The 12,233-nt window shown below is 32.7% G+C and overlaps 1 pseudogene; it reads right to left on the reverse strand.

The window, feature by feature from the left end:
• Nucleotides 1-4,721: 4,721 nt before the first annotated feature.
• On the reverse strand, nucleotides 4,722-7,133 carry LOC127092472 (uncharacterized; annotated as a pseudogene).
• Between the last annotated feature and the right edge of the window lie 5,100 nt (nucleotides 7,134-12,233).

Here is a 12,233-nt window from a genome sequence, read left to right on the forward strand (position 1 = left end):
TACACCACAATCTCCTCTCACGACCTTGCTCACAAAATCAAGTACAAAACTTATATTTCGATTTCATATGATAAGGATTTATCAAGATAATTGTGAGTAAGCACTAAAACTCTGTCAATAGTACCCATTCATAATTGTTGCACACCATACGTTGTATCAACTAAAAATTCACTAGATTTGTCCTTATAGATGTTGTAACTCGTATGCGCAATATCTTTTCCAAAATAATTACTATATTGTATTTTATATTAGAAGGTCGAACAAAGAATGTTGAATTCAAATTACTCATTCTTATTAAACATAACCTACCCAAACTAGAAGGATAATTTTTAACCTTTTAGTGATAACCAGTGGTGATTTGCAAGTGTGATATTATCACATTAAAATAAATAATGGATACCAAACATCACCGTACCTCTTCCAACAAGGGTGCAGTTTCAAGAGGAGTGACAACTTATTTCTCGGAACCATTGATAGTAGTGGTTACATGGAATGATTTTGAGGTCCATAGTAGTTTTACCAGGTCTCACGGTGGGCACCATATATTCTTGGTAAAAACATAATTTGGTTAATTCCATTGAAGCTGGTCAGGTGGGATCACAATAGTTAAATGATTTTGGTATTTTATGCGTTTTTAAGGGAGGTTTGTTTATAAGAGAGGAATGACCACCATTTATGTGGTCTTTTAGGTTTTCATGTTTATCAGTCTACCCTCCATTATTGTCTGCCCCATATTTAATATTTATAGTATTATTCTCCCTCTGCCATGATTCCAAGAGACTCACACAATTACATGAGTAGCAATTTGATGGTCAATAGTAGAATAACAGTTACAACAGTTCATTATTGATGAATGTCATAACTTTCCATGATTTATAGAAAAATATTGTAACAAACAAATTATAATTGCATAACCGTTGAATGACATTTGGCTATCCCTTCTAGAATTTGAGATGAGTGCATCCTGGCTAAGTAAGCCTTCCAGGAAATATCAAAATCCGGGATGTACATACCCTATAGTAGTTACACCGATTTGTACTCAATGTCCAGAAACATGTCACTTAGAACTCTATAATTCAAGCTTCTATTTGTCTCATGAGTAACAACTCGATAATCGTTATCTTTTTCAAGTACCTGGCACACCCAACTTTTACTTCTCAACCCTAATAATTTGTAACTCGACTTTAAGAATATCCGGATGTAATATATATATATATATATATATATATATATATATATATATATATATATATATATATATATATATATATATATATATATATATATATATATATATATATATATATATATATATATATATATATATATATATATATATATATATATATATATATATATATATATATATATATATATATATATATAAAATTTCATTAGAGTGAATATTTCCAACTTTTTACATGAGAATAAAACCATAAAAATATGAAAGTTATGAGAAGTTACTTCATTCTCAGAAATAGACGGATTTTTTTCTTCTAATTTCGTAATAAACATGAGTATAATTAATTTAACCATTTTAGCATAGCCTTTTTAAATATATGTATTTTTTTCAATTTTTATTTAAACCTTAAGTTCTCACATTAACAATTTTAAAACAGTTTATATATTAGTTTAGATATTGTTTTTATTCCATTATCTAGTACCATTTATTTGTTTTATATCATAATTATTAATTAACTTACCTCCATTTTTCTCTTATTGCAAAATGATAGGCCATTCGCTTGAATCTTGATAGAACAATTCAAACTACAACCAAGAATTTTGAACATGCCCCTAATAAGCCTAAAACCAGTCTACGTTTCTATCAATAAGCATGCTCCTAACCTCAAGCCTGAGCCTAAAGGAAAAGAACATGTGCTTCCTTTTCCTGATTTGGCTCAGGTTTTTACCCAAACACCTTATCAGGACCAGCTACCTGATAAGGATTTTAACACTCACCTTTTACAAAATGTTTCATGGACATGTGGTGTTGTCAAATCTCCATTCCTACAAAACAAGTTTAATGCCCTGATTGATGTGGTTGTGGAAGACATTGAAGACCACAATGCCATTCTTGATGGGGCGACAAATACATTGTGGAATCTGATGATAGCTGCATGAACAAAGAATTTGTTGATGCCACTCAATTAATAGAAGGGGATGTAGATCCCGTTGAGAATTCCCCAGAGCTAAACAATGAGAAGTTCCTACAAACTTCTTGGGATAATCTAGCCAACACTAGAAAGGAGGATTTAGACATGATGGAAAGCCTTAACCGTAATGAAACTCCTAAATTCACATTGGTTAAAGCCAAAATTAAAAGAAAAATATTAGGCAAAGAAGTGAATACATAACCAGATCAAAGGTTGATCAATCCACACCTTTGAAATGATTTGCATTTTTTGGAACTCTAGGGGTCTGGCCAATCTCCCCACAAAATTGGTTCTTCAATTCTTTAATTACAGTGTTATGAATTCTCAATTGAATGTTATTCAATTTTTCTTCAGCCTGTTTGACCATGAGATAAACATTACCAAATGTGTTATAATTCCAGTTTTTAAGCCGATCCTTTGAGATTTTAAGCTTATTATAGAGGACAACCAAAGGCAACTATAAATTTTGACATTCCAACTACTTTTGACCACCTCCAAGCACAAGGGATAGTCAATCCACATTTGAAGGAAATTGAAAGAATGGGAAAAGGAAGAAGTAGAGAAAGTGAATTCCAACCTTAAGGGATTGTGGTCTGGCCTCACTTTAGGGAGAGTGATGCGAGAAGTATTGGTGATGGAATCTTTAATGAAGAGCTTAGAACTGAGGAAACGCATGCTTTGTCAGACTTGGACTATGCTCCGCACAAGGAAAATTATGTTGGAAGGAAAAGATTATAGTCAATTGAAAATTAGAAGGAGATAAAAATACCAAGTTCGTCTAGACAATGTCTAAGATCCACTACAAATATTCGCGTATATTGGGGGTTTAATTTAAGAAGATTGTGTTGGTTTCAACTGGCTCAATTTATAATTACGGTATTTTCAAAAACTCCTTTAATTTGGCTGCCGCTAGGAAAATAGTGGCGGTCTAAATCTAAACGCCGTGCTAAACGTCGTTTCATGCATAGTTTAATGTGGCATTTTCTGATTGAAAATAGTGGCGTTTGCGTTTTCTGATTGAAAATAGTGGCGGTTTCAAACGCCATATGTATTGCGCAAAAGTATATACCTACAAATTATGTCTGTTAGAACCAACGTAATTGTTACTAATTATGTAATTCTTAACCATTGTAATTCAGCCAAAATAAATTGTAAACTGCTACAATTTTCATTTTCAATTTTCATTTTAATGAATTGTAAACTGCTACAATTGTCGCTCAGGTTCAGAACTAATTGGGGTACCATCAATGTGTCTTATATAAAACTCCTAAAATAATTAATGATTTGAAATTTGAATAACAATAAACAAAACTTAGAACATAAACTAAGAAAACATTTATACTGGATTTCATGTAAGGAAGTTGATGAGTAACTATTACCAAGTAAGCTCGGTTACTATTTGTGTTGATTGTTGTGTGAAACACGACTTACTCCATGTCTATCGAATTCACAGCTAAATAACCCCATTTCCTCCCAATTCTGGACCGTTACTACAGTGTCACCGAAAATGAGCTTGAGAATGGGAGTCCTCTCGTAGTCTCGATCAGCGAACATCATTTGATGCAACCTTCTTTGACTATGCATGAGAGACATTGAGACACAAGTTTTTGCAGTTCTAATGTCATTGTCTACCTTCAAAACACTTCTTAAACGAACTTTAATCTTTTTAATCTTCTAAGAGTTATCAACAGTGGTTCCAGAATCACATTCTTTAACATAGAACAAAGAAACAATGCAGTCATTATAAGTCCAAACCTTAGCTTGAACGACATCATGTTGAAGATTAACAAGTTCCGTAAAAACCTCTAACAGAAGACAACTGAGGTTCTTTCAACCAGATTACTTTAAGTAAGCAGGTTGAATTTTGTTAATTAACGTTTTTAAAATTAAATACCAAAGAGTAACGTTTAGTTCTATACATACTTTAAGGTAAACGTTAAAACTTACAATTAGGTTGGTATGTAATTGAATTCTCTATATTCATAATTGTTGGAATATCCTAGTAGTAGGGTTAAGACTAAACAGTCTAAAAAACACATATTTCAAAATATACTATAGTAAAAAAATATTTAAAAAATGATACTGAGAATATTAAAATGAATTATAACCACAAGAATATTAAAACTTTTCTATTGTATTCAAATACAGTACAAGAATTTTAAATACAACATACCTAAAAGTTACTAGTGGATGCACTTATCCATTTCCATTGACAGGTAATTCTAGTATTTCTCTAAAGGTTCTCATTCAAGGTAGTCAAACTCGAGATCATATGCAAGATCGGGTTGGGGTAATTAGATCGTAAATCGGGGGATCGTAACACGGATCGTAAGATCCTACCAAATTTAAAAATTCACATATATTTTACATATAGATTAATAATATGCATATGACACTACATAATATAAAAATAAAATTCAAATAACACTAAAATTACTTTTAAAAACTGAAATTTCATAGGATAATATTCATTAAAACTAATTCAAGACAATTCCAAAACACCACAACATTCAAAACAGTAGCAAATAATAATTGAAAACTTATAAGAAAAACTTAATGAAAATTCACTCAATTTCCAAACAATTCATGTTGGAGTTGGTCATAATCATTCAATGGATCATCGTTGTCTTCATTATCTCCTTCATATTCATTTTCATCTTCAAAGTCATCATCAAATTCATTTTCATCTATCCCTCCATCATGTTCATCTTCCAAATCATGAACAAAAATATCATCCTCTTGAATTTGTTCTTGATTCATTTGAATAAAGTCTTCATCCGAAATTTCAATGTCACCATCTTCGTCCATAAGCCAATCATCATCAGATCCAAGGTCATCAAACTCTATCTCAAATGTTCTTCTCCCTTTATTTTTTTTGGACAATCTTGAATTAGCCATGACAAATACAACATCATTCATCATTTTTTGTTTCAAGCGGTTCCTTCTTTTTGTATGGACCTTAATTACAGTAAATGAAAAAAAATTAACATAAGCAAGATGAAAGCCTTATATATAATTATAAATTCTTAAAGTCTTACCATCTCAAAAGCACTCCAGTTTCGCTCACAACCAGATGAACTGCATGTCAAGTTGAGTATGCGGATAGCAAATCTTTGCAGTTCTGGACACTCAAACCCAACTGAATCCCACCAATCTGCCGGAGTAGATTTTTCAAGTGTTTGTTTGGCCAATTCTGTGCCAAAATACCCTAATTATTTCTTAAAGTCATGCATTTGGACTTCAATCTTAGCCTGTTCTTCAGGATCATCCACCATTTTAGTTAAGCAGTCCATTAAACCTTTTCTAACCTGAATATCAGCTTTGAATCTAGAGCCGTAATGCATCTGTGGGTTGAGATAATAGGATGCAACATGTAGTGGTCTATGTAGCATTTTGTCCTCCTATCATCAATGATATTCCAAATAGACTTGTAACTACAAATTATAATAATTTGAGTTATTTTTAACATTTGATATCAAGTACAGACACAAATACTTGAATAAAGTTAAATAAAACAAAGATACCTTTTTTTTACACCATTAAAATTCTTTTGAATTTCCTCCTTTGCTTGGTCTATTGCCTCATAGATTAATCCCATGGCTGTTTTTTTGATCTGAATCAACTAAACGAAGCACTTTAATGAGAGGTGTAACACCCCTCAAACAAACAACAATATTCTTCCAAAAACTTTTGTCCAAAACCACATCTCCAATGGCTTTTCCATCTCTTAACTTTGCACATTTGCTCAACTTCCATTCTTTGAAAGTGAACATTCTTATAAAAGCTTCCTTGTTCTCATACAAGCACCCTAAAGTAAGGTAAGACGTGGCAAATCGAGTAGCGCCTGGCCTCACCAAATCTTTGTTTTTTGTGTGATGATGCAAAATAGAAATGAGAGAAGTTCTTGAATAAATAAAAGTTGTAATTTTTTTACCCTTTGGAATTGTCTCTTCATGAACCGATATCTTCTTCTCCAAATCTTTAAGCATCAAATCAAGACAGTGTGTGGCACAAGGTGTCCAATATAATTTGTTCCTCTTTCGCATCAGTATCTCACCGGCAGCCTTGTAGTTTGCCGCATTATCTGTCACGACCTGAACGACATTATCTTCTCCAACCTCTTCAACAACAGCATCAATCATTTCAAAGATTTTGTCGGCTGTTTTGCATATGTTAGATGCATCAACAGACTTCAAAAATACAGTATCCTTTGGACTATTAACCAAAAAATTCAAAATTGTCCTCCTCTTCCGATCAGTCAATCCATCGGTCATTATGGTGCATCCAATATTCCTCCATTCCTTTCTATGTTCTTCTAAAGCTTCACGTGTCAACTTAATTTCTTGATTTAACAACTTAATTCTCAAGTCATGATAAGATGGTGGTTTGAATCCATTACCATGTCTTGAAATCATATCACACCTGATAGTCAACTCCTCACTCCTTGCTACATTGAATGGTATGACATTATTGTAAAAAAACCTTGCAATTGCTTGACATGCATCATCTCTTAAACCCTTCTTTAGAACTGCATTGATGCTAGGTTGTGAGCTGAAACACTTTTTCTTAAATATGTTTCCAGAGTTGTTACTGTTCATTCTTTTTGAGCACGCCTCTGACATCTCTTCCTCCACCATTGCCTATGTTTTTTTTATCAAATTTTCTTGCAATCTTGAACAAACCTGCAATATTTCTCTCTTGATTTCATCTGGGACAACCTTACATGCTTCAACATCTTTTTGAGTTCCAGCCAAGTGATGCTTTAGCCTGTAGACTCCTCCAGTTACCTTTTTTTGACAATACTTGCATTGGATTTTTCTTGGATTATCAGGATCAGCAATGCCATGTTTCCATGCCATATCAGTTTGGTTACCAGGAGCATTTTTTGGTAGTTTTTTTCTGGCGTGGTGGTGGTGCAATTGCAGGGGGAGCAGTGAAAGCACCAACAACTAAAGTTCCAACAGCAAAACTTGAAGCCATGGGAGAAAGGTTGAATTTTTTTTAATAGAGAATGAAAGGTTATTTTAACCGTGAAAGAGAAGATAGAGAATGAAATATTGAGTGAGACAACGATTTTATTTAACGGGAGAGAGGTGAAATAGTTTAACTTGAATAAATTGGAATGAATAAATATATTTTGGGAAGTTACCCTAATCATAATATATTTTGGGAAGTTGAATAAATTGATAATTATTTGGTGGCTGAGTATTAATTACTCTTAATTATTATCATTTATCCTAGTTATTAGGCTGAAAAGAATCGTTTCAGATTTAAAAAATAATTTTTTTAAGGTTTTTTCTGAACCGGGTCGCGGACCCGACCCGCGAACCCGAATTCATAGGGGGCTTTAAACAAAAACAAAATTTTTCAACAGAAACGGTGATTCTACCGTTTTCACGTGATATCACGACGATTCTGGCCGTGCCTACCAAAAAACTATTCTGATCACCCTCTGGCACGGTGGATAGTTGCAAGATCGTAAAATCGTACGATCCTACGAGTAGGATCACGATTTTGACTACCATGTTCTCATTACTTGAATTAGAAGTCCCTTCTCGTCTTCTGTGCATAACTCCACTTGAACACCCTATAATCACACAATTAGAAACTAATAAATCTTAAACACTCAATAAACAATGGTTATAATCTTAAAAAAATTACTCGAAAAACAACTTATCTAAGCTATTTTTATTTATTTTATTATTTTACATTTTGTTAGATAGAGTAGTATAAATGGATAAGCTTAAAACTTAATGGAGATTAAAGCTTGGCTAGTTTTTTTTTCTAGTAACAGACGTTAAATCTTTTTCATTTTGTCAAGTATGAACTCAACAACTTAGTGAACCTTTAATAATTGATCTATACTAAATTGTACCAGGAATAATGGGTTGTATTGAACTTATTTCAATCTTGATTTTATCTAACTGGTGAACTGTAATAATCAAACCAATAACACCTAAACTAACCCCATATTTTCACACTTGTTAACTTTGTCATGGTATTCCATTGTATGCAACTGAAAGTGAACACGTATTCATCCCAAATGTTCTGTTTGTGTTGGACATGATCTGATATAATTATAAACTCAAATATATAATATACATATTTAGTATACCCATAAATTAAAAACAAAAATTGCAACTATATGACAAAATCAAACAAAATTTATGAAAATTGATCTACATAAAGCATGATATTAGAAAACCTAACTCATCTAAATCTTTCCATGTTTGTCTAGAAATTCCATGTTAGCATAGAAAAGAGAAACCATAACTTTACCTTGAAATGACGATTATGGAACTGTAGATTTTCAAGCAATAGAACGACCGGTTGCAAAACTCCGAATTGCGGTGGAGCGAAATAAAGCAATAGAACAAACGGTTGCGGAACAACGATTGGAGATTTCCAACAAAAAAAAGAAAAATAAGGTTTCAAACGTTAGGGTTGATTTTTAGGGTTAGATATTGATATTGATGTTGAATATGTGTGATTTGAACTTCAAATCATTTTTAGGATTTAAGTTTGAATGATTTTGAAAGGAAAAAGAGAAAGCTGATATTGAAATCGAAATGGTGTGAAGGAAGATAAATTGTGGAAAGAGAGAAGAAAAGGTTTTTGGGTTTTTTTTTTGAGACGAAGATATGAAATAACTTTAGGTTTTATTTTTCTATTTAATTCATAATTAATAAGATTAATATTTTTATTTAATATTGATTAAGTTTTTATTATTTAATAAATAAATAAGAACATGTGAATATTAAAAAAAAGACTAATTGTTATGCACTGTCAGTGTAAAAAGTTTTACATTGTCAATGCATCACAATCATTCGTCTGTATTATTTTTTAAATGTTTCAAATAAAAGTCAAATCTTTCAAATAAATTAGTGGTTGTGATCAACTGACAGTGTAAAAAATCTTTACACTGTCAGTGTATATCAATTAATCTCTAAAAAAAAACAGGAAGAGGAAAAAAAAAGCTCCACTTTATTATGTAAAATAAAGGGAAGAGAGAAAAAAAAGTGTCATTTAAAGTGATGTGGATATTTTAAAAAATTAAGTAAGTTGGAACCGCCATTTTACTACGAACATTACGTATGCCTATAAAACCGCCATCGATCGTGACATAATTAAACCGCCATAATTTACGCGTTTTTTTTTGTAGTGATCAAGCATACCACTAAATCTATCTCTGCTCTCAATATGTCCTTAGATATCATTACTGACCAATATGTCGTTAGATATCATGTGGTGCATTACTTCAAAATCCTTTTCACAAACCCTCAAACTCTCTATTCTTATGAATAACTCAGCAATTCATGTATCTCTCTTAGCATTAATGATGATATAAACAACATGCTCACCAGAACTTTCAATAACTTGGAGATCCAAGAAGCAATCTTCAACCTCAACAAGGATGAAGCTTCTGGCCCTGATGGCTTTGGAGCTTCTTTCTATCATTACTTTTGGGATATCATACACTTGGTGTCATTGCAAAAATAATACAATTATTCAATTCCTCTCGTGTTTCCCCCAACTATAATACTAACACTCTCATCCTTCTTCCTAAAGTTGCTAATGCATATTCCATTAATCTGTTCAGGCCTACAACCCTTGCCAATTTCAAGTTTAAAATTATATCCAAGGTTATAAATAACAGATTTGTAATAACCCGTATAATATATATCTAGAATAATATCATACAAGTGTTATTAATTGGTACTGACACAACATAAGTGTCTAATGGCATCATTATATACACGTGTCCAACTAAAAACATCAATGGGGCATGTTATACAATAATGCCTACAAATAAAAATCTAAGAACTATGTACAATATATTCATTGTACACAACTCCACAGCGGAAGGTCATAATAACTGCATCCCTTGAAACATCAGTAGACAACTTCTCTTTAATTCAACCTGCAAAGAATACCTGAAAAATAACAACAATAATGGGATGAGATAATAATCTTAGTGAGTTCTCCTATCCTACGGGTCCACTCGGCCCTACAGGGTTTCTACTCGATTCTAACTCAAATATTCACCTTTCGTTACCTGTCCACCACTCGTACCTTGTAACTAGGACTTAAGTAACTAAGGGATAATCACAATGTATGGAAACATGCCACCTGAGTTCACATAACTCAATAAATCACTATTCTGATTCACGAAACATCAATCCCTGAGCGGACCTACGTCTAGGGCAAGCCCAGTTCATGCATGCTCGTATGATTCGACTTTCACGGTGGATATCGGGTCCTCTATGAGTTTCAAGCTCAATCCAAGCGACTGTCACCCGTATGGGCCTCTAACCCACTTAGGGTATCTTTCACCATATGGGTCTCTAACCCACTTTGGTGTCCACCTATCCCCCATGTCCACCATGGCTGGGGCTCAAACCCAATTGAGGCACGAATCATTGGTGTCACATCCTATTGCGTACTCGTCTAAGCATATCAAATAGGGATGTATACCATCAAGGGCAAAACATTCTGAATACGTGGTTAATTCTATAAAACATAACTAGATTATCTTTCTAAGTTATTAATCAAGTTATTCTCCTAGGTTTCCTCACTCATTTTTGTAAGGTTTTTAATCATGTTATTTTACAATCAAACATCCAACCAATTCATGGCATGCACATTAGCATAGAAAATATAATACATGAAACATACATAATGGCATAACATGTCACAATAAACCCTTGGCATATCCGACTCATGACATACTCATAAGTATCTTAGGTTATTCAAGTCGTCATACACAAACAAGTCAACATAATCAAGCACACAATCATTACTATCCTCTACCAAGCATTATTGGTTAGTTCATGGTCTCTCATCACCATGCAACATCTCATTAGATTATCTTTCCAAAGCTTCGAGTCTCATATCAATCGGGTTCCCGGTTCTTGAGTTATGGTGGAAACAATAACCACATATTTTAACCTAACTAATATTCTAGGTTAAACCCATCCAATCTCATGAAAATCGACCGATTAATGTTAAATTAATGCATACACATCATGGTACAAGTCATAATACATCTAAGCTGGTTTAGAAACATGAACTAAGTGGTTTTAGGCAAAACAAGGCTCAACCAATCGATTGAGCTGGGAGTCAATCGATTGCATGAAGTTTGTGTAAAGTATTTTTCACAAAATTGCCAGGACCAATCGATTGGTCTCTTATGTCAATCGATTGACATGAGTAAAAATTATGTTTTTCTTCACAGAATCATGGAACAATCGATTGTTTGACAGCTAGTTCCAGAATCAATCGATTGGTTCTTTAGTTTTCTTCACATATTCATCTTCTAAACACTCCCTTTTCCAATTTCAACCACTCCAATCCATACCAAAACATATATCATCATGAATCCATGCTAAAACACATAGTAATCATGCAATAAAGACAATAATCACACAAAATAACATAATATCAAGAATAACATGAAGCAACATTAACATGTTATTATCAACAACCACAATATCATAACAACCTAGTTTTCCTTCATGAAATTCTCACCCTCCCAAATGCTAACTCTATCTAAGAACTCACCTTGGTTTGATGATGAAAATGATGAAATAGAGATGAAGTTGGTGATGATGATGATGAAGATGAGATGATGGTAAGGATTTGGTTTGATGGTTGATGTTTCCACCTCTTCTTCAAGTTTCCTCTTATCTCATTCTCTTCTCCATTCCTCTCTCTTTCTCTTATTTCCACCTTTCTCTCTTATTTTCTTTTTCTTTATGATATCTCTCTTTCTCTTCCTACTTACTCTTCCTTTCTATCTTCATTCTTATTCACTTCTTCTTTCTTTTCAATCACCACTACACAATATACATACATAATATATAATTATAACATATAATATCAAGTAGTAATAAAAATATCTCAATTGATATTTTATCTTCCAGTACCAATTGACCAATTATTAATGTTACCAAAAATGTCATCTCTTATACTTATTAATAATGGTATGTCTCTTTTATTAATAATTAATCTCTTAAGAGTTCACTGGTTACTCTATTGGTCCCAACTGACAACATTTAGAGCATATAGGAGCTCTAATTA

This window comes from Lathyrus oleraceus, chromosome 1 (genome assembly GCF_024323335.1).
Source record: "Lathyrus oleraceus cultivar Zhongwan6 chromosome 1, CAAS_Psat_ZW6_1.0, whole genome shotgun sequence".
Classification (NCBI taxonomy): Eukaryota; Viridiplantae; Streptophyta; class Magnoliopsida; order Fabales; family Fabaceae; genus Lathyrus; species Lathyrus oleraceus.